The sequence below is a fragment of the Macaca nemestrina genome, chromosome 9 (genome assembly GCF_043159975.1).
Source record: "Macaca nemestrina isolate mMacNem1 chromosome 9, mMacNem.hap1, whole genome shotgun sequence".
NCBI classification, from domain to species: domain Eukaryota; kingdom Metazoa; phylum Chordata; class Mammalia; order Primates; family Cercopithecidae; genus Macaca; species Macaca nemestrina.
Window position 1 is genome coordinate 62,853,922 of NC_092133.1, and position 23,069 is coordinate 62,876,990.

Genomic DNA, 23,069 nt, shown 5'->3' on the forward strand with positions numbered 1-23,069 from the left:
GGTCTCGATCTCCTGACCTCATGATCCACCCACCTCTGCCTCCCAAAATGCTGGGATTACAGGCGTGAGCCACCGCACCTGGCCAATTTGTACCATCTTTTTAAAAGTTACACTGGCAAAGCCTTTTAGAAAATAAGTAAACGGCCGGGCGCGGTGGCTCAAGCCTGTAATCCCAGCACTTTGGGAGGCCGAGACGGGCGGATCACGAGGTCAGGAGATCGAGACCATCCTGGCTAACACGGTGAAACCCCGTCTCTACTAAAAAATACAAAAAACTAGCCGGGCGAGGTGGCGGGTGCCTGTAGTCCCAGCTACTCGGGAGGCTGAGGCAGGAGAATGGCGTAAACCCGGGAGGCGGAGCTTGCAGTGAGCTGAGATCCGGCCACTGCACTCCAGCCTGGACCACAAAGCGAGACTCCGTCTCAAAAAAAAAAAAAAAAAAAAAAAAAAAAGAAAATAAGTAAACATTTCTAATTTTGTAATTTTGTATTTTTCTTGAAGAAACATTTTTGATACAACTATGTTTAAATTTTGAGCACTGGAATACAATGATGTTTTATATTTTAATCCTTTAAATCATTACTGTCAATAAAATATTAATTATGTAAAAAATTACTATAGTAACCTACTTGGTAATTTCACTAAAATGATGTAAGAAATATAATGAAATTAATATATAACATGTAGGAACCATGTCTGTCTGTATTTTATGACACGTATAATCACCATACGCTCATCAACCAAAATCCCAGAGATGCAGAATAAGCAAATCCAGCCATCTTTGATGTTTTGCCAAGTTTAAATTATATAAAAGGCATAGCCTTCCATATATTTTGAAAATTTAGTTATTTAGTTCTATTTGTGAAGGTAGAAGAACAGAACATATTTTCTTTAAGAGTTTGTTGGCTTGGTTTATAACTTTCACATATTTACATATTTCAACAAATGGAAGGGGACACCTTCATTTATACTCTTGCCCTGGTTCATTCAAATATTAAGGGTGAACATGCATCCTGACCCCTGTTAAATAGAGTAATATTAATTTTGCTAAACCTAAAATAATATTTTAAAGTAGAAGGACATACTAGAGAGAAAATCACATGATAGAATATAATGAAGTAAAAATACCCATTCTGACAGATCTACTTTGTTAGACAGTAATTAAGTAAAAGGCTTGAGGCACTCTCCAAAGAGGAGACCAATCCTTAACCACACCCAAAATGATCGAATCGTGATGGTGTATTGACTGTTATTGATAAATAACATTCGTGTATTAACTATATTGACCTCGAACTTCTAATGGAGCTAGTATATTCTGTAAGTAAATAACTTTCCATCTTCTTTGGTTCAGCACACCCAAAGTTCAGTAATCCAGTTGTTGCATGATATTCAATTAAATTGCACTTTTACACCAATGACTATACACGGAAATCCATTCTCTTTCTCTCTTTCTCTAGATTACAGACCTGGGCTCTTTCATACCTTCAAAAACAAGCCAGATAGAGAGTCATCTTCAACACTTGTGTCTTCCTTATCCAGACCTTGCAAATTCAGTTAGGTACTGTTTCTTAAAACTCTTATTTAGACCCTTCATCACTGCTTACATAAAACACTCTTTATTTTTCCCAACTTTATTGCACTAATCCCCATATCTTGTCTACTTTCTGTAGATTCATCTTTCTAAACCATTCACCATCCACCTCTGCTTTTTTGAGCTGTGCTTCTTAAAGTATGGTTCCCATATCAGCAGCATCACATCACTCAGGAGTTGTTAGAAATGCAAACTCTTGGGTTCCACCCCAGAACTACTGAGTCAGAAGCTCTGGAGGTGGGGCCCAGCCATCTGTGTTTCAACAAGCCCTCCAAGTGATTATCATGCATTTTAAAATTTGAAAACCAAGGTTCTAAAGTCTTATTTTTAAAAGGCAAAATCAATCATGTCATTTGCTTGCTTAAAACTCCTTTAATGAGTCTCTTCTGAAGGATAAAAGCCAGGCTCTTGGGAAGAAGTGTAACATCCTTTCTGTTCTCATATTTCAGCCCTTCTCTTTCCATTTCCTCCTTCCCACCCAGTGTTTTAGTCATATGAAAGTTTTGAAATATTGTGAAGCAACCTGCTTTTTCTGCCTTTTTGCCTTTTCCTAGTGCACCTCTTCCCACACACAATTCATCCACCTAGAGGGCTTCTATTCATCTTTCCAGATTCATCTTTCCAGATCGAGCTCAAATGTCCCCTTTTTCAGAATGATTGCTGAGGGCTAATTTCAATAACTTACTTACAGCCTATTCCAGTTCTTCCAGGTCCACCTACATAATTTTCCCGAATTAAATTTTTTTACATCCAGCTCTTTAAAAAGAAAGTAAGTCTGTTTACTGGGCAAGGAGGCATAGGAAAAAATAGAAAGGGCACTACTTATCCCACCTCACATCCTCCCACCCCTAGTTCACAAGTTAAAGATTGTCATCCATCTCTTGGAATAGTCATAGCTCCTTGAGGATGTTCATGCCCCCTCCTAGATGCTGTCTCAATTGCTTATTGGTTAGCCTACTCCTAGATATGCAGGACCCAAAGCAACAGTAGAAATGGAGGCCCACATACCACATGTTTAAATATTTAAAAGTTATTTAAAAACTAAGAAACTTTAATAAAATATGTTCTATCATTGTGCTGCCTTAAATATATAATTTTTAATGACAAATGAAAAGTATTGTGTAAGGCAATAGTTATTAGATGACTAAAAGTTGGCAAAATGTCAAAGATATTAAATTTAATATTTGAGAGCATACCTGGGCATTCTCTTGTCGAGATGGCAATGTTTATATAAGTAATAAAATGAAACCAGCTTAATTAATAAACACACATGTATTCCATAAAATTTATATTTCTCCTCTTTATTTCATCAAAATTATATGGCTGTGGTCAAGATTTTTAATTAATTTCTTGACAATGATGAGCCAAAGGATTTAAACTAAAATGAAATTGTATTGCAGTTAGAAAATTCAAATATATTTTATTAAAAATTAAATAATTATGAATAAAAAATTCATAATTCTTTCTTAAATATTCAAATTACCTATTAAGTCAAAAACTGAAATGCATATAAGGAATATCACATTTTAATTTCAGAATATTTCATTAAAGCTGACATTTTCTCATTTAATTTTGTCTCTTTTAACATTGAGCATCCACTACCCATTTGCTTGCCAATATGAAGAACTGGTAGCACACTTCATATTTTCTCTAACCCCAAATATAGAAAAGTATAGGAGTACTATGATTTATTTAATAATCTAAAATATACCTATCATGTACAAATGCTATGCTAATTTGTCTGGACTTTCAAATCTACCAATGAAACATGAACAGATACAAGAAAAGTGATGTTCAGCTCTACCTAGGAAAACAATCCTTGATTATGCAATGATTTGGTGTGTTCATTCCACAAGGAAGAATCTGAAAATAGTTTATGTATATTTTCTTTATAGTGCTCAAACCTAGCCCACCCCACCCCCCTGCTGCAAAATAAGATATTCATCTCTCATGTTGACAGCAGTTCAAACTGAAAATGTTTATGGCATTTGAGCTTTGCTATCTTTTCGCCACTAGGATGTAAGAAAAAATGTGGAGAAGAATTTTCTGGTAGCCCAAATAATATTAATCATGAGAGTGAATGTTTCAGATTGCAGTGAGCCAGTGCTGTAGGCCAGAAGTGAGGTAACAGGCATTTATGTTTGTGTTTTTGTCATATGTGGGGCCCTCTAATGCATGGGGCCCAGGACAAAGACCTTTCTTTCCTGGATCTAAGCATGGCACTACCTAGGTGTTTGATGTCTTTACCCTGGGAATAAGCTTGAATTTTAAAGTGCTATCCTAGGGAATAATTTCAATATATGTTGGAGTTTGAATTTCTATACATTTGCAGTGCCTCGCCCGACTTTGGTTTACCAAAGCAAAAAAACTTGGTCAGGCTTTGGTGCCCAGCTGTCTGGTCAAATATTTATCTAAATGCTCCTGTGAAGGTATTTTGCAGACGTGGTGAGCATTTCTTAATCAATTGACTTTAATTAAAGAGATTACCCTTGATAATGTAGGTGGGCCTCACACAGTAAGTTGGAAGCCGTAAGAGCAAAAGATAAAAACACAAACAAAAACAATAACAGAAAACTGAGGTATCCCCCAAAAGAAGGGATTCTGCCTTAAGACTAACATAGAAATCCTGCTTGAGTTTCCAGCCTGCCAACCTGCTCTACAAATTTCAGATTTAATACTGCAACATCAACTCTTGCCTGAGTTTATATAAAACCTACGCTATAGATTTCAGACCTGCCAGCCCCTACCATGTAAGCCAATTCGTTTTGGAGGACTCCGACTGATATAGGTAAATATTTCCATCTTCTTTTATCCCAGTCCCCAAAGGCAGATAATGAAAATGTAAACATATATATGTACTATATACCTTATCTCTATACCTTCTTATAGTATGTTAGACTAACCAGTTTCTAGAATTTATGGCATAGTATTATAATCATAGGTTTAAAAGTCTGTCTCCTATTCTCGACTGGAAGTTCCTTGTGTGCAGAGGCTGTGTTATTTATCTCAGTGCTTTTTGAGGGTGGAAATAAATGTTTAATACATGCCTGTCAAATGTTAGAGAATCAAAATTAACACATTACCTGGATAAGTTGGCATGCGGTGGGGACAGGAGTAGGGGATGGTGGAAGCGCAAGGAGGAAGAAACAAACAATGTGGACGTAGGAAGCAGTCTCCCTGAAGCTAAGACACCCCATGAGATGGTACTCATCCAGCTTTGCCAAGCTCCCAGCACAGTCTTAATCACCTCTCTCACAGCGACTTTGATAGTTCTGGCTAAGGAACTTGATACCTGCAAGCAATTAACTTTAATAAGCCAGCAGGTGATTTCCTTGAGAATGCTGATGATTCAATTTGCTGACAGCAGCTCTAGATTCTCTGGCTACTCAGCCATGGCTTCTACCTCTGCCCAGTCTGTGGTTGTGAGTAATAAATGAAAAGGTAGCCAAAGTGTGAATCTTTAACAGTGAAAATTGTAATCAGCTTTAAGGCATGATTATATATTACAGACAGAACCAAAAGGTCTTCTAAAGTTATGAAGAAAAACAAAAGCCAACAAGTTGTACAGTTACACTGGCACCAAACTTTTATAGTTTCTGTGAACGTTAAATGAAGGGATATAAAAGTACTTTATAATACTTTTAGTATATAATACTCTATATAATAGTATATAATACTCTATAATACTATATAATACTTCACCTGTATTAACCCTTTTTGTTTTCTGTTACTCATCATCTCATTATCTAATGCAGAATCCTGGGAATGATTTTAAACTCCTTCTCTCCCTCTCAATAATCCTAAATGTTGCAATTGCTTTATTGTCCTATTTTATTGAATTATTTTTCACACAGTGGCAGCCTAATGAGTTTCCCCAGTGTTAGTCTCAGGCATTACCTATCAAACAACTCCACTGCTTGCGTCCTCTTCCCAAAATGCAAATATTATTTCATTTGCATGTAATTTCTTAATAGTTCTCCATTGTTAATTGACTACAGTGGAGTCAAATCTTAGAATTAAGTTTTAAGGTAAAAGAGGCAAAAGACCTATTTTACTCAAAATTAACACTGAATATTTCTTAAATTGTCCAAAAAATACAGTATATTCCCCATTATATGTGAAACTATATGGAGCAATACATGTTTGTATATATAGTAATTTATAGTAAATAAATTTATAATAAAACTAAAATAATTATAATATAATTAAATATAATAATAAAATATACAATAATATAAAATAAACTTATAATAAAGAGAATATAAGCTTTGTGAGGACAGTGATTTTCATTCATTTTGTTCACCGATGTACCCCAAAGGCCTAAAACAGTGCTTGTCATAGCAGGTGATCAATTAATACTTGTTAAATGAAAATCACATAACAATTGATTAACAGCATTTTAACAATTGATTTGACAGTTGATTGTTAAGTTGCGGACAATTGTTTGTTAAAATCATTTCAAATAACTTTATTTCCCCTTTTTGTGCAACCATTTAACACTAATGTAACATAGAAAGTCTGTGTGTGGTGGAATGTCATAAATTTACGTTGCTTTCTATGTACTACAGTCTTTCATGATCTGTGCTGTCAGTTCTGCACTTATACTTTGGCTTCAGTGTATCAAATCATTCAATGCTCTCCAAATATGCTGTGCAAAGATCTTTGCACTCTGATTCCTCAAGTCAATTTAAGTGCCCTGTGATCTTAAGAACTTTATTTTTCCTCCATTTTCAATGTTTATTTCATTGCATTTTATCGTTTTCTTGTGGGTCTGCCTTCTTGATCAGATTCTAAGACTCTTGATTATAAAATCTATGTTTTAATAGTGATTTTAATAGTGTGTCTAGTACAATGCCTGATGCGTCAATAGACACATACAGAGTATCTGATTTATATTAAGTATTTATTTGTCTGTCTGTTGATCTCTCTATATGCTTTGTTTACTATTATTATGTTATCATGGTTGGCCCTCCATTTAGTGCCATTATGACCACGTATGTTACCTTTGACAAGCCATTTGAACTTTCTGACCCTTAGTTATCATCTGATAATATGTGTTCTACTTTTTAGGAGCAAAAGATATACTCAATTATTTCAACAAATTAATGAACAAACAATTTGAGTCTCAGCCTGCAGTCAATACTCTTTGATCCAGTATCCAGGATCCAGGACACAGTATCCTCCGTGCAGCAGCTTCTGCACATGAGGCATCAAGGGAACCACCTCAGAAAAACTGCTATGACCAGAAATACTGCAAAGAGAACAGGGTAATCAGAAACACGATCATCTCAGAAGATACCTGCAGCCGCACGCCTACAGTGGCCTTATACGGTTTGTGGGCAAGAGACCATTGTGAGGAAGTCCGAGAAACATATTTCAGTCACTTTGTTCTGATGCAAATATATGCCTCCCAGAGATCTTAAGATGACAGAGAGGGACTTTGCTGTGGGAGAGGGGAGACGTGTTTTTTGGCCTCAATGGTAGCAGCTAAGCACCAGTATAATTAGATATTAATCTAGATGCCTGCATTTCAACTCACCTCTCAGGCAAGAATATGGATTCAGGCTTTTAGAAAGCTTTTTTCACAAGAGGTGCCAAAGTAGCAAGTGAAAGAAAAGGGTAAAGTGGAAGGAAAACTTTTTCCTGGTGATTAAGCAGTTCCTAACATATATGCATGAATGCATACATACAAATATAAATACAAACTTAAAGAAGAATACCCTATCCCAAGCACTCCAGGTAATTAAATGTTTATTTCACTCTGAATTGGGATGTCTCATGATGCTAAGGAAAATATTGGAAAGACCTTCTCTCTCCTTACCTCACTTTCAGTTAAAAAAAAAAAAAATGAAAGACAGAAGAAGGGAGAAAAGAGATAAATAGAAGGGCTATTCTGAAGGTAAGAAGGTGAAGGGACTATTTGAAGGTAAGAAGGTGAAGGCAGTCACCTTTTATGCCTTCCTCCCTTCCTCCTGTCAATCATCCACTCTGGTTGATTCCCAAGCTTGCTTTATAAATAGCCGGAGAGCAAAGCAAAACTTAACTCAACTCATCCTTTCATTTGCAATACGCTGATAGGGCCGTTGCTGTGCACGTTTGGTGGGTCCTGGACAAAACTGTATCAGGTTGCCTTCTCCAGAATGGGATTTGGAGCAAGACCCTTCTCTCTCTAATGTGACTGAGGAAAACAGAAGGAAGGTAGGCAAAGGACACCTGTTCTAGGCCAGGCACAGTGGCTCATGCCTATAATCCCAGCACTTTGGTAGACTGAGGCGGGTGGATCACCTGAGGTCAGGAGTTCGAGATCAGCCTGGCCAACATGGTGAAACCCTATCCCTACTAAAAATACAAAAAAAAAAAAAAAAAGCTGGGTGTGATGATGGGTGCCTGTAATCTGAGCTACTTGGGAGGCTGAGGCAGGAGAATTGCTTGAACTTGGAGGCAGAAGTTGCAGTGAGCCAAGATCGTGCCACTACACTCCAGCCTGGGTGACAGAGAGTGACTCTGTCTCAAAACAAGAAAAGAAAAGAGAGAAAAATCAAAAAGACCTGCTCTCCAGTAGTCTCTGAGGCCCCAGCTTCCCATGGGAGTGTTGATCAGGACCTATGGTAAATGGTTTCCTACTCCAGTCCAACAGCTCACTGGGCTAAACAAAAGAGGCCCTTCACAGCCTCAGGGCAGACCCACAAATTTATTTATTTATTTATTTATTTATTTACCAAAAAACCTTAAATTCTGTAATCTTCAAGTCAATCGTCAACTTTTCTTGGATTTTTTAAGACCTGAAAAGAAAAATAATTTCAAGCAACAGCACTCAAACACCATATACATTTGTAATGAGGTACAGCAATCAATTTTTTTTGTGGGGGGGATGGAATCTCTGTCACCCAGGCTGGAGGGCAGTGTGATCTCGGCTCACTGCAACTTCCACCTCCCAGGCTCAAGTGATTCTCCTGCCTCAGCCTCCCGAGTAGCTGGGACTACAGGTGCGTGCCACCACACCCGACTGATTTTTGTATTTTTAGTAGAGTCAGGGTTTCGTCATGTTGCCCAGGCTGTTCTCGAACTCCCAACCTCAAGTGACCTGCTAACCTTGGCCTCCCAAAGTGCTGGGATTACAGGTGTGAGCCACTGCACCCAGGCCGGAGTGCAGTGATTTTAAGTCAATTTTAAGCCTCGTATTTTCTAGGTTTTAGCTTAATAATCCTCATTAATTTTTCAGATTTTTGTCCATCTTGTTTTGGGGCTATTTTGCCTAACTGGGCCTAAACAGAATATTAAAATACATTAATAATCCATACTAAGAGTAGAGTATCAATGGGTTTCTCACTCCCTAGGGACATAAGTGGAAACAGAATACAAGTGAATGCCCCTGGTTATCCCTAAGTTGGGCAGTTTCACACAATCATGTGTTCTCTGAGGCCAAAGTCTGTGGTTTGATCATCTTAGCAGCTTCCAGAACAGAAAGTAGGTTTACTGTGTCTTCAATTCTTTTTCTCAGTGCTTGAGAAGAATGCCCTGCTTTCCTGATCACACCACGAAAACTCGTGGATGGATGAAGCCTTCTCCTTCCAGGTTTCCAGAGAAGCCTTCATTCCAGGCTCGGAAGAAGTTGTACCACACTCCCAGATGGATAAATCCCATAAACATCATCTTCTGCCTTTGTGGACCATAGAACTTTTTCTTTTCATCCAGGAAGATTTCTTCTTTGAAATAAGGCTGGAAATCCTTCACTTCGGTCCTGATGTGCTCCTTTACAACTGCATAGAGGGGGACGCCCAGCTCGTCCAACATGTGTTTCAGGGAGGACAGACCCGCAACTTCCTCTAGACAAGGAAACAGCCTGGCCTCCACATGGCCATAATCACATCTCCATTTTTTTCCCATAGCTCCTTTGCTTTCAAAGTTCTTGGTTCCTTCTCTAGTGTTTTCAGGTCTATGTCCTGCAGGTACTCCAGTGCTGCTTTCTGGGGCTTGGACAAAAACACGTCTGTGTTGGCCAGCAGCAATACCAAGGCAGCAGCCCCCAGGGCTCCTGCACCAATGGACCTCATCACCCATGATGAAGAAACTTGGGTCCTTGAGTGCCTCCCTTCCTTCTCCCACCCCAACACCCGGGCGCTTAGGGACAAAACCACCAGGCCTGGAGGATCCCAGAGGCGGGCCCTGCACCTGCCAATATTTTTATTTAATTGGTTTGAGATGGGCCACAGACATTTTGAACCGGTCCCCAGGCGAATCACATGTACAGACAAAATGCAGAAGCACTGGGTCAGAGGGCCAGCATGAGGGCTAGAGTGATAGTTCAGATGCTGCAGAGACAGGCCATGGGATTTCCTCATGGAAAGAGACCCAAGGGTGTGGAAGGCATTTTCTGGACGATGACTGAGGTACTTGGTTTATGGGTAAGATAGTCTAGTTTACAAAAACATGATAATCCCCTCGAGCAATGCTTTTCAAGCTGTGCACCCCAGAAGGTGTGCAAGATGAGCCATGACAACATATAAGAAAACAACTGAATGTACCGTTTCCATTCCAATGTTTATAAAATTTCTTTGTTTTACTTATTAGTATAGTAGTGCATATGTATTATTTATAAATAAATAAACATATATTAGGAGTATAGCCTCAACACCATTTTACTAATGGGCATAAATAACTATAAAATTTGGAAACTAGTGTTCTAGAGAAGGACCATGATTCCTCACTGAAGGCTCAGCTGAGAAAGCTGTGATAACCAGGCAAACCAGAGAGGAACTAGAGGCTTCCTTCCTCCAGGTGCCTGGTAAGAATGATGAATATTCTGGGTTGCTAAGAAAAGACATCAGGCAGAAGGGAGCAAGAGAGGCTGCCCTGCTGGGGAATGTTTGGGACACCATAAAAACAGAAAGTGGGAGCAGCAAGAGGGCTCTTCATTACTACTGTTAATAATAAAACAAGAGCAACAAACAATACCTGCTCTTACTGAATCCCCAGTAAGGTCAAGCACTGTGTTAGGCACTTTATGGGCATCGCTGTTAATCCTCTTGATGTCATACCCATTTGACAGATTAATAGGAATAAAAAACCTTAAAAACCATAAGTGGTATAACAGAGATATTCTACTCCAAACTCAGCATTCCTGACATTATGTCATGCTGTTTCAAGAGCATGGATCATGAGTGACATTAGGAAACTTAGAGAAGCATATCATAGCACTTGAGGGTATTATAACCTAGTTGAATTTATCAGCTATCTTTTCTTTCAATTAAAATGCTAAACTGTGGTTGATGTTTTCATAAACAGAGAATTGGTGCTAGCTTCCTAGGCAATTTGGGAGACTAGATTTTTCTGAGTGTAAGTAAACCTACAAGTTAAAAGAAGTGACATCCACTGGGAGACTCAAGCCAGATGTGATTCTTTCCATACAAAGTCAGGTTTATCAACTCCCTCCCCGCACCCCGCCACACACACACACACACACACACACACACACACACACACAAATACTTGCTGTTACACTCTGCATCTGTGGTCACTTTTTCCAGTGACCCTCCATCCAAATTTGTGGTTCTAAAGCTCTGACATCAACAGTGTATTCCTGAGGGTACTTCTCTAGGACTGTCTTCATTTTAAGTCTTTGCTCATAGGCACAACTGTAAACTTATAAGAAGTTTCAAGCAACTGTAGAGTAATAAGAATCAGATCTGTCCTGGGGTTGTGGGGGTTGGGGGAAGCGTGGCTCTTGAGTAGACAGAGGCTTGGCATCACAGTCCTTGTTCAGGATTGAGACTCAAGTGAGTCCAGGAAAGTCAGTGTCTCTTCTGTCCAATCACAGTGTGAGGCCAGGTGATTCTGGCCTTTTCTGCTCTATCATTCAGAAAAGAAGTCTTTTCTGCTCTATCATTCTAGCTTCTTAGCCACCCTTGTTGGTTTTCATGGATTTTCTTTTTAACCTGATCCTGCCTAGCAAGAAAGAATAAAGAAAAGGGAGAGGAGGGGAGAGAAAGGAGCTGACTCTGCAGACCACAACTTCATAATTATTTGAATATAAAATTAGCTGTCAATGATTCTCTCTTTATGCAGGGTATGAGATATATGATAGTTGTTTCTAGTAACATATGTTTTCTCTTTTTTATCTTTTGAAATGTTTTTGAAGTATTCCTGACTTTTATGGCTATTAATGGAAGATGCTGCTACCATCCAACCCAAGGGCCAGTTTTCTAAATCCTACAATCCTCTACAAATGGAAGCAATAGCACTATAGTTAATACTCCAAATTGTACCCTTGTGCACACACACAGACCTAAATCACTTGGCCTTATAGCCACAAAACACAATTAGGAAGGACTAAGGTCATCAAAAAAAATCATAAATGCCAGTTCACTGCACAGCACACTCTATAGTCATCTTACTTACTTGTTCTTGATAAAAATGAATCCCAGCAGGGACTAGAATGATGACCCTGATTGTGAATAATAGCACACATGCAGTGCCCCACAATGGCTACCAGAAAACAACAGCATCAGTTAATAGCCTGTGTTGTCTCTTAACTGCCCATTGCCAGCAATAGGTTTTGCTCTATATAGTCTGGATTCCCAGTTTCAAGGGTCTTCACTCCTATCAGGCAAAAGTGCTGTAATGAGAACAAGCCAAGAAAGGAATGAGGCAGGCAAAAAGCCAAAATCCAGGCGGTGTTAGAACAGCCTTGTCAGGGAAGCAGAGAAACAAATAACTGAAATTAGAAAAAAACTAGATTTTCAGAGAAGTCTCATAAATCAGACTTGAAAATTTAATTTGAGGGCTTTTCTCTTCCTTGCATCATATTTTTTCCCCTTCTAGAGCTGTGCTACAGGCCTGAACAGAGGAAGTAGAATGTAATTAATCGATGTGAATCTGCTTCATTAATGGATTGCTACTCCCTGTGTTTCCTCCAGTCAAGAATGCTTCTGAAAGTGTTCTCTGACAACAATGCTATTCACAGTCTGGATAATGGTACCAGGCAGGAGAAGAAACGATGCAGTACTTGCATGAAGGGAGCCCATGTTTGCTATTGACTGGTAGAGAAATTTAGTTAGCTCATTAAATGTTCTGCTTACAAACCCTATTCATGCTTTCTAATCAATTGACACTTGTCCTCCTTTCTCACATTGATTAAATACCAGGAAGTCCTCACAAGATAGTGAGATGTGAAGTTCCCACTGCAGTTAACAAATGGTCCTAAGACCCTTAGAAAACACATGGTTGTGCATCTTTATACCCACAGGGAATACACCATTAATCTGAACTAATAAAGGGGAACAGCAGGCTAATCATAGCTCATTTATATTTGGCCCTGGAATGTGTTATGTGGTTTTTGGCAGAAGATTTACCTTACTAATTATGTCTTACTTAAATTAATAATACAGTTAATTTGCATTCCCTTAGCACACACCCATTGACAGTGAGAAGAAATGTGCTAAGTGATAAGGGAAATCATCTCGAAATTTAAAAGCTTCATTGAATAATTTGTGTATATATGTATGTGTTGATACTATATACATTTAGGACAAAAACTCTCAACATACTTTGGAAAGAGAAGTTAAAATTATGTGTGAAAATCCCTACATCATCATTGTTTCAATATTTTATCTCACTATTTCTGAGACCAATAAATTAGAAAGTTAAACCCATAATCAACGAATATGTGTATATGTAACCTACTATATCCTGAGCACTGTTCTCAGTATTGTAAAGGGATTTGAAGAAATATACAGTCATTATTCTGTTTCAATGTGGAGACTGGTTCCAGGACTCCCATGGACACCAAAATTCATGGATGCTGAAGTCTCTTATATACAATGATGTAGTATTTGCATAAAACCTATGTACATCCTCCTATTTACTTTAAATCATCTCTGGATTACTTATAATTTATAACTCAATGTATATGGTATGCAAACAGTTGTTATTTGTACACTGCATTGTGTAGGGAATCATGACAAGAAAGGAAAAGTTTGTACATGTTCAGTACACACACAACTACTATAGGCCTAGCCACATTTTTCATCTGTAGTTGGTTAAACACATGAATATGGAACCCACAAATACTAAGGCCAACTGTAGGTGTTTTTCTGTCTTAAGATCTAAAAATCTGGAGAAAGAAATATTAAGAGATCTAGCACTAATATGCTTTAGATGATCTTTGCCTTGTTTCTAGAGACTACAACTCATTTACAAACCATCTCCTATAGACCTGGATTGCTGATATGGGGAAGATAAAATTAAGGGGTCTACCTTTAAGCAGAGTCAACGAGGTTAAGACCAGGTATCTGATTTTCCAGTAAATGAAGTTGATGGACACAATAAACCCACGTATCATTGCTAAAGTGCTGTGAAGTGGAGCTCTAATGCCCTCTGCCAACTTAGAATCAAGAGTAAATATACACTAGCAATTCTACACTGGCATAATAACATTGCCCGGTTACTCTACTTTTGATACCTTCCCAGACAAACACAGACAGTTTGTCACAGTGGCAGATATGAAGATTCAAATATGTTTGAGCTATATGAAGTACAAGATAATGCAATGTTGATCTATCTGCTTTTGGATGCATGAAGCAACGGTCCAAACTTGGATATGGAAAGCAAACCTCACTTGTTTCACAAATCACAGGCATGTTTATTTCAGATATTGTAATACAATGATTTTCACCTCTCTCACTTCTAGCACAAGTGTTGCATAAGTCCCTTGGAAGTTGACCTAATACTAGAGATATCACCAAGTGTTTTCTATAATCTATTTCTGGTTAGTTAGTCCTTTAGGATAACACATACTTATCAATATCATTATGACATTGCAGGAAAAACAAAACAGATATGGGTGAATTCATCTCCTCTAAACTTCTTTCTTTATGGACTTGAACAAATTACTAAATTGTAATGAGCAAAATATGTATGCTAATACCCACATTATAATGTAGTTATAAGAGCTAGAAAGAATGTATGTTGAGTGCTTTTGCAAAGTGCTTTACATTTTAGAAATACTCTCCTTTTAGTGCAGCCATACTTTGATTCTTTTTCATTGCAATGACATGGAAATTTCAGGACACAAAAATCAGAGTGGACAAAGAATTTCATGGGCTCTTTTCAAAGGATAAAACAGGAAATTAGAAAGAATAAATATGATATAATTCAAAATGTAAAGCCAATATCTCACCAACTTATTAATATATAAAATTATATGCCAACCTTAAACTTAACAGAAATGAACGCTACAATGTGGTTTGCTGAGCTAATTCAATAGGACTACATTAATAAAGTTCCTATAACAATTGAGATGGTAATCCCATATTACAGTTTGCTAGTTTGGCCAATCCAGGAACATTACATTCTATTTTGAACATCACTTGGAGTGGTATTACCAAAAAATAAACTGGAAAGCATTTAGACAAGAGTGGCTCAGACAATATAAGAGCTAAAAGTAACCATTTGAAGGAACTATAAAATGCACCTCAGAGAAGAGGAAGCATATGGAATACATGAGGGCTGACTTCAAATATTTCAAGAATTGTTGCCAGGAAGAACTTTAAACATAGAGTAACTGATGTTTAACTCATGCCGTGAACTCATCTACTGTATGTTTGAAAACCAGTAGCCCAGTAGGCTGTTGGGAAGACAGATTTTTTTCACATGTAAGTAAAGACAACTCATCTTATTGAAAAAAGCATGGACATATGATCTGATACATCCAGTAGAAAATTTCACCTTCAATCAACTAGCAATGTGACCCTAAATATAAAACCTCTTTGAGCTTATTTTTTCAAACTATAAATCATGTCAACAATAAGGCTGGTATAAGGATTACCTAAGAGAACATGTTTAAGAGCACTAGCATAATGCTTTAAATTTCATAGGTGTTTGCCAAGAACTAATGCTAACAGTCATATGTCAAAGATGTTAAAAGATGGAATTGAGTGTTATGGGAGACAGTAATTTTCCTATCCTAGAAATTGCTTATGCAAAGGCTAAATAACCACTTGGAAGAATATAAAAGAGGAAAGTCAAGCTTCAGAACTAAAATTAGGTTACTTTCAGGATTCCTTTCAACTCTAAATCTGAAGATCTTGTGATACAAACATTTAAAAAAAAGTTTTCTAGGAAAAAATATCAAGAAGAGCAACAGTATCCCAGCACTTTGGGAGGCCGAGACGGGCGGATCACGAGGTCAGGAGATCGAGACCATCCTGGCTAACACGGTGAAACCCCGTCTCTACTAAAAAATACAAAAAACTAGCCGGGCGAGGGGACGGGCGCCTGTAGTCCCAGCTACTCGGGAGGCTGAGGCAGGAGAATGGCGTGAACCCGGAAGGCGGAGCTTGCAGTGAGCTGAGATCCGGCCACTGCACTCCAGCCTGGGCAACAGAGCAAGACTCCGTCTCAAAAAAAAAAAAAAAGAAGAGCAACAGTTATATTTACAAGAGTTAGTAAAAATGGACTAATATTTGAAAAATTAGTCTATCTGCCTATTAAAGTATAGAGTATAATTTATAACTCTCTTAAACTAGTCAAGGGGAAAAATAAATAATGTTGATAAAACTCAATGCAGATCATATTTCATTAAACAAGAACATCTTTCTTTGCTAGACATATAGGTTAGTGATACACTTTCAGAGGATACTATGATAATGATCATATACAATAACCCAGTTGTCCATTCCTTGATATTAATAATTAAGAAATATTTCTTTTGGAGAAGTCATTCCTTTAAAAATTCAACTGGTGGGATAAATCTATAGAGAAGTAGTACATAGCTAAAAATAGAAGTTTTAGTAAATTAATGAGTGGAATGTTGAATTCAGCAGTAGCTTTAATCAATGTTGTGAACTCATTCATTGTATAGCAGAAAAATTTACAGTGTGTTAGAAAATAATTTGTGAAACCAATAGTCTACTTGTCTAGGAACAAATGCACATCAAGTAATAGGGAATTTTTTAATAAAATTTGGAAGATAAGTTATGGTGTAAGGTTTGACATACAAATGTAAAGCTTTTAATTCAAATGTGATAAAGGAGATGTTTGTGGATTTATTTAGGGTATAAAAAGTCACATTTTAATTTAAAGCTTTATTAATGTGACAAAATTTCAGAATTAAAAGTAGTAGGACACTTACATCATATCCTTAACTAAATGAAGGGCATATTGTTTATGAAATAATGTTACTTCAGAAAGAAGACAATATTGCATATACATATTGACAAAGCCATTAGCTATCCATAAAATCCAGTTTTTCCTTCATTACTAGTAACAGATGTGTAGATTTGCAAGTACCTACCAGAAACACTACATTTCCCAGTCTAGCTTGTGGTTGGGAGGAGTCATGTGAGTCATTTCTGCTTACCTTCTAATTTCAGTAGAAGGTAAGCAGAAATAATGTGTGACACTGATGCCCTTAAGACCAGCCCTCTATCTTTCTTGTACATTTGTTTTAAGTTCCTTGTACACTCTGGATATTAGACCTTTGTCAGATGGATAGATTGCAAAAAGTTTCTCCCATTCGATAGGTTATCTGTTTAGTCTGATGATAGTTTATTTTGCTGTGTAGAAGCTCTTTAGTTTACTTAGATCTCATTTGTCAATTTTTGCTTTTGCTGAAATTGCTTTGGGTGTTTTCATCATGAAATCTTTGCCCCATGCCTATGTCCTGAATGGCATTGCCTAGATTTTCTTCTAGTGTCTTTATATTACAGTTTTGGGTTTTTCATTTGTTTTTGTTTGTTTGTTTGTTTGTTTTGTTTTGTTTTTTTTGGCAGAGTCTCACTCTGTCACCCAGGCTGCAGTGCAGTGGCGCAACCTCTGTCACTGCAACTTCTGTTTCCCATGTTCAAGTGATTCTCATACCTCTGGCTCTCGAACAGCTGGAATTACAGGTGCGCACCACCATGCCCGGCTAATTTTTGTATTTTTAGTAGAGATAGGGTTTCATCATGTTTGCCAGGCTGATCTTGAACTCCTGACCTCAAGTGATCTTCCCACCTGTGCCTCCCAAAGTGCTGAGATTACAGGCGTGAGCCACGGCATCCAGTCTTATTTAAGTTTTTAATCAATCTTGAGTTAATTTTTGTATATGGTATAAGGAAGGGGTCCAGCTTCAATTTTCTGCATATGACTAGCCAGCACTCTCAGCATGATTTATTAAATAAGGAGTCCTTTCCCCATTACTTGTTTTTGTCAAGTTTGTCTAAGATTAGATGGTTGTAAGTGTGTGGTCTTATTTCTGAGTTATCTATTCTGTTCCATTGGTCTATGTGTCTGTTCTTGTACCAGTATTATAAAAAGTGGACATGAACAGACATTTGTCAAAGGAAGACATACATGGAGCCAACAAACACATGAAAAACAGCTTGACATCACTGATCATTAGAGAAATGTAAATCAAAACCACAAAGAAATACCATCTCATGCCAGTCAGAATAGCTATAATTAAAAAGTCAAGACCAGGCGCAGTGGCTCACACCTGTAATCACAGCACTTTGGGAGGCCAAGGCAGGCATATCACAAGGTCAGTAGATCAAGACCATCTTGGCTTGCACGGTGAAACCCCATTTCTACTAAAAGTACAAAAAAGTAGCTGAGCGTGGTGGCAGGTGCCTGTAGTCCCAGCTACTCAGGAGGCTGAGGCAGGAGAATAGTGTGAACCCGAGAGGCAGAGCTTGCAGTGAGCCAAGATCACCACTGCACTCCAGCCTGGGTGACAGATGAGACTCTGTTTAAAAAAAAGTCAAAAAACAACAGATGCTGGCGAGGTTACAGAGAAAAAGGAACACTTTTACACTGGTGGTGAGAGTGCAAATTAGTTCAACAATTGTAGAAGACAGTGTGGCAATTCCTCAAAGATCTAGAGGCAGAAATACCATTTGACCCAGCAATCCCATTATTGGGTATATACCCAAAGAAATATAAATTATTCTATTATGTTCACAGCAGTGTCGATGGAATTGGAGACCATTATTCTAAGTGAAATAACTCAGGAATGGAAAACCAAACATTGTATGTTCTCACTTATAAGCAGGAGCTAAGCTACGAGGATGCAAAGGCGTAAGAATGATACAATGAACTTTGGGGACTAAGGGGAAAGGGTGGAAGGGGGCGAGGGATAAAAGACACAAATTGGGTACAGTGTACATTGCTTGGGTGATGAGTGCACCAACATCTCACAAAACACCACAAAAGAACTTACTCATGTAACCAAACACCACGTGTTCCCCAAAAACCTATGGAAATTAAAAAAATTTTAAAAACATTCTATTATAAAGATATATGTATTCATATATTCATTGCAGCATGAGTCACAATAACAAAGACATGGAGTCAACCTAAATGCCTGTTAATGACAGACTGAATAAAGAAAATGTGATACATATACACCATGGAATACTATGCAGCCATAAAAAGGAATGAGATCATGTCATTTGCAGGGACATGGATGGAGTTGAAAGCCATTATCCTCAGCAGACTAACGAAGGAACAGAAAACTAAACACTGCATGTTCTCACTTATAAGTGGGAGCTGAATGATGAGAACACAAGGACACATAGTGGCGGGGAACAACACACACTGGAGCCTGTAGGGGTGGGGTGGGGGGAGGGAGTGCATCAAGAAGAACAGCTAATGGATGCTGGGCTTACTACCTAGATGTTGAGATGATCTGTGCAGCAAATCACCATGACACATGTTTACCTATGTAACAAACCTATACATTTTGCACATGCACCCCTGAACTTAAAATTAAAAAAAAAAAAAGACTAGTCCTATCTTTTCACATTCCCCTGATCTCTTCCTATGAGCTGGAATAATGAGAACCAGAGTGATCTTTGATATCACATGGTGAAGAAGGCAGAGGCACTATCAGAATAAGACCCTGAGTGACTATGTGGAAGGAAGGCACTGCTAACCCAGAGTAATTATTTGCAACTGTTATGTGAGAAAAATAAACTTCTATCTTGTCTGAGCTATTGAATCTTATTTTATTTGTTTGTTTCAGTAGTTTAGCATTTGATCCTAAAAACTACTCTGATTAAAACTATGCAAAAATGCATGTTTATATAATCAGAGATAACAAGAAGTCCTAGGAAAGTACAAATAGTGATTGTTTTAAGGTAATATTTTATAACATTTAAGTATTTTCCAATTATGTGACAACTTTTCTTTTGGAGAATTAATTATTATGGATCAGTCAAGGGCCAAACACACAATAAATTTTTCAATAGATTCAGTCTTCCTCTCAAATCCAAGGAAGGCCATATATAAAAACAGGAGCAAATTGCTAGGGGAATTCACATTTGATTCCTAATTGTACATTTACCAGAAGAAAATTTGGCGTTTGAATTCAGCATTTAAATTCACTACTATTCAACAGCAATCTGAATCCCCAAGTTCAATTAAAAAGGTCATTACCCTCTAGAACTGAAGGTGCTCTTTTAATTACAATATTGCTAATGAATTGGGAGACAACACATTTTGGCTTAGTTCAATTAGCACATTTAAGTCAAAGCAAACTTCAGCGAATATGGGTGACTTTCCCAGTGACACGCTTTTTTTTTTTATTTCCTCCTTCTCTCCCTCCCTTCCTTCTTTTTGTGTCTTCCCTACTTCATTCTTTCCTCGGAAATTTAAGCATAACTCTGGCATGTAAGTCTCTTGCTCCATTTTGTCTGTAAACTGCTGCAAAAGCTGTTAATAGCTAAGGACTACAACCACATTTTTGTTTTGCAAAACTCTTCAAATTTATATGAATATTCAGAAAACATTTTGATGAGAAATTTTTAACGTAGCTTTCTGAAGCAGAGTAAAATATAAACTTCACTTTCTCTGGCTAAAACAATAATTATCCAATCACTTTATCATGGTGTATTGCCCATGCTTTTGCTATGGGAAAGGGGAAAAAGTGAACATATTTAACACTTTGCTACCAACAATGGTTTATTCAGGTTAATTTATATTTGGAAAGTGGAGTTTCAGGATAACATTCCAAACTAAAGAATACTAATGAATAGCTCCTGAGCTCTGAGCTTTCCTGCCTGGCTAGGATTCACATGACATGACCTTAAATGTAACAGTTTTGGGTGAACAAGAGAAAATCTTCCCTTCAAAGTGATTTGTAAAGTTCAGAAAATTAGCTCTTATGCTCAAACTAATAGTAATAAAAACACTGCTACCAGATTAAATTTAAATAAAGTTCATAATAGCTGTTTGTAACATCTAGATTTAACTTCAGGGGAAATAACTGACTCAATTTGCCCAGGTTATGCTCTTCCTTTGCTATGCCAGTAGGGGGCTTGGAGAGGTTGTCCATGCAACATATCCTACAGATTTGAGTCAGCTAGACTGGGTGTTTATTCATTTATTCAGGAAATACACTGAGCAACCTACTATGAGCTTGGAGGTAGGCAACAACACAGAGAAAAAGCTAGATCTCTCTCTCTGTAAATTGACATAAAGATAGTTTTAGCAAAGGAGGAACAACTTCCTTCTAATTTGGCACTACATTATTTTCTCCTTGGAAATTATTTTCTCCTTGGAAAAGCCATCCACTTGGCTTTGTACCCTGATTAGTCTGTTCTCACGTGGTAATAAAGACATACTCGAGACTGGTTCATTTACAAAGAAAAGAGGTTTAACTGACTCACAGTTAAGCATGGCTGAGGAGGCCTAGAAAACTTACAATCATGGTGGAAGGAGAAGCAAATATCTCCTTCACATGGTGGCAAGAAGAAGTGCGAAGCGAAGACGGAAAAGCCCCTTATAAAAACCATCAGATCTCGTGAGAATTCAGTCACTACTATGAGAACAGGAACATGGGGGTAACTGCCTCCACGATTCAATTAACTCCCACTGGGTCCCTCTCATGACCCATAGGGATTATGGAAAATACAGTTCAAGATGGGATTTGGGTGGGGACACAGCTATAGAATTCAAGATGAGATGTGGGTGGGGACACAGCTATAGATAAACATTATCCCCTAAAAAAAGTCACACTTTTTTTTTTTTTTTTTTTTTGAGACAGATTCTCACTCTGTTGCCCAGGCTGGACTGCAGTGACATGATCTCAGCTCACTGCAACCTCCACCTCCCAGGTTCAAGTGATTCTGATGCCTCAGCCTCCTGAGCAGCTGGGATTGCAGGCACCAGCCACCATGCCCAGCTAATTTTTGGATTTTTAGTAAAGACGAGGTTTCATCATGTTGAACAGGCTGGTCTTGAACTCCTGACCTCAAGTGACCCTCCTGCCTCAGCCTCCCAAAGTCCTGGGATTGCAGGTGTCAGCCACCACACCTGGTCAAGTCATACCTTTTAAAAATATATATATTTTTTATTATATTCAAGTAAGGTATGTTCTTTAAAGAAAATTTAGAAATAAAAGAAGAAAACACAAATACTTTCTTTCCCAAAGCAAAAACTGCTAACATTTTAAAACTTTTCTTTCAAATTTTGTTTATCTCTTTTTCTCTCTTGCGTGTAGTTGGAAAAAAAGCTGTAATTATACTGTTTTTTAAATTTGTGCTAAGTATTAATGCAAACTTTTCATAAAACATTTAGTGGAAGCATATTTCATAATTTATAACATAATATGATTTTTCTTATTGTTTTCTTCACTGCAGATTATAATTAAGATGATCAACTTTTCAGATAACACTTTCCTAGAAGTGTTGAGTCAAAGAATAAATATGTATTTGTTTATTTTAAAGTACAAATGTATACACGAACACACACAAATATATATATAATATATATATTTTTAATTTGCTTCATTTGTATTGTTAAAGGGCATTTCCCAAAGATTGAAGCAAATTACACTCCATCTAAAAAAAATACTTAACCTCACTCAGGTATATACATAATGCACAGCTTACTCAGATGTATATATAATTTTGTAATGCATTAGGAAAATGATTGTATACCTAATAATTTCTCTGTATTTGTAACTAAAGTATGGTGATTTGTGAAAAGCTTCTTTACATCTATTTTCTATTAAGATATTGCTAAATTTTTTGCCTATCTTTGAGGTTTCTTTTCAATGGCTTATTGTGTGTAAAATAAACCATGATAAACCTCTTTAAAAAATAATTTCTAAGAGTGCTGTATATATTAAAAATATGAACTTTATATTGGCCACATTTATTGCAAATATTTTCCCAGATATAATTACTTTTAATTTTATTTATGACCTGTTTTACAAAAAAGTACAAGTTTTATATAACGAATTGTGTTGTATTTCTTATATCAAGATGTTAACCAATATTTTTTATTCAAATTTTTATTATTCAGTTCTGATAAATTTCCCTGGTATTTGTCTCAAAGCCCCACATATTTCTTGTTATTCCTTAAAAAGAACTATTGACTTTTTAAAGAAACTTCTCTTACTTATTGAATTTTATTACTAATTCCAAAAGTGGCTAATTTTCTTCTCTCTCTTTCCTTCTCTCTCCCTAAACATATCATCTAAAAAACATCTTTTAAG

General features: G+C 37.3%; 1 protein-coding gene and 1 pseudogene across 20 annotated transcripts in view; both read right to left on the minus strand.

Annotated features, from left to right (window-relative positions):
• Window positions 1-23,069, minus strand: part of LOC105466141 (catenin alpha 3) — a 1,883,635-nt gene that overhangs the window by 782,372 nt on the left and 1,078,194 nt on the right. The window lies entirely within an intron of this gene.
• Window positions 545-9,735, minus strand: LOC139356247 (peroxiredoxin-like 2A pseudogene; annotated as a pseudogene).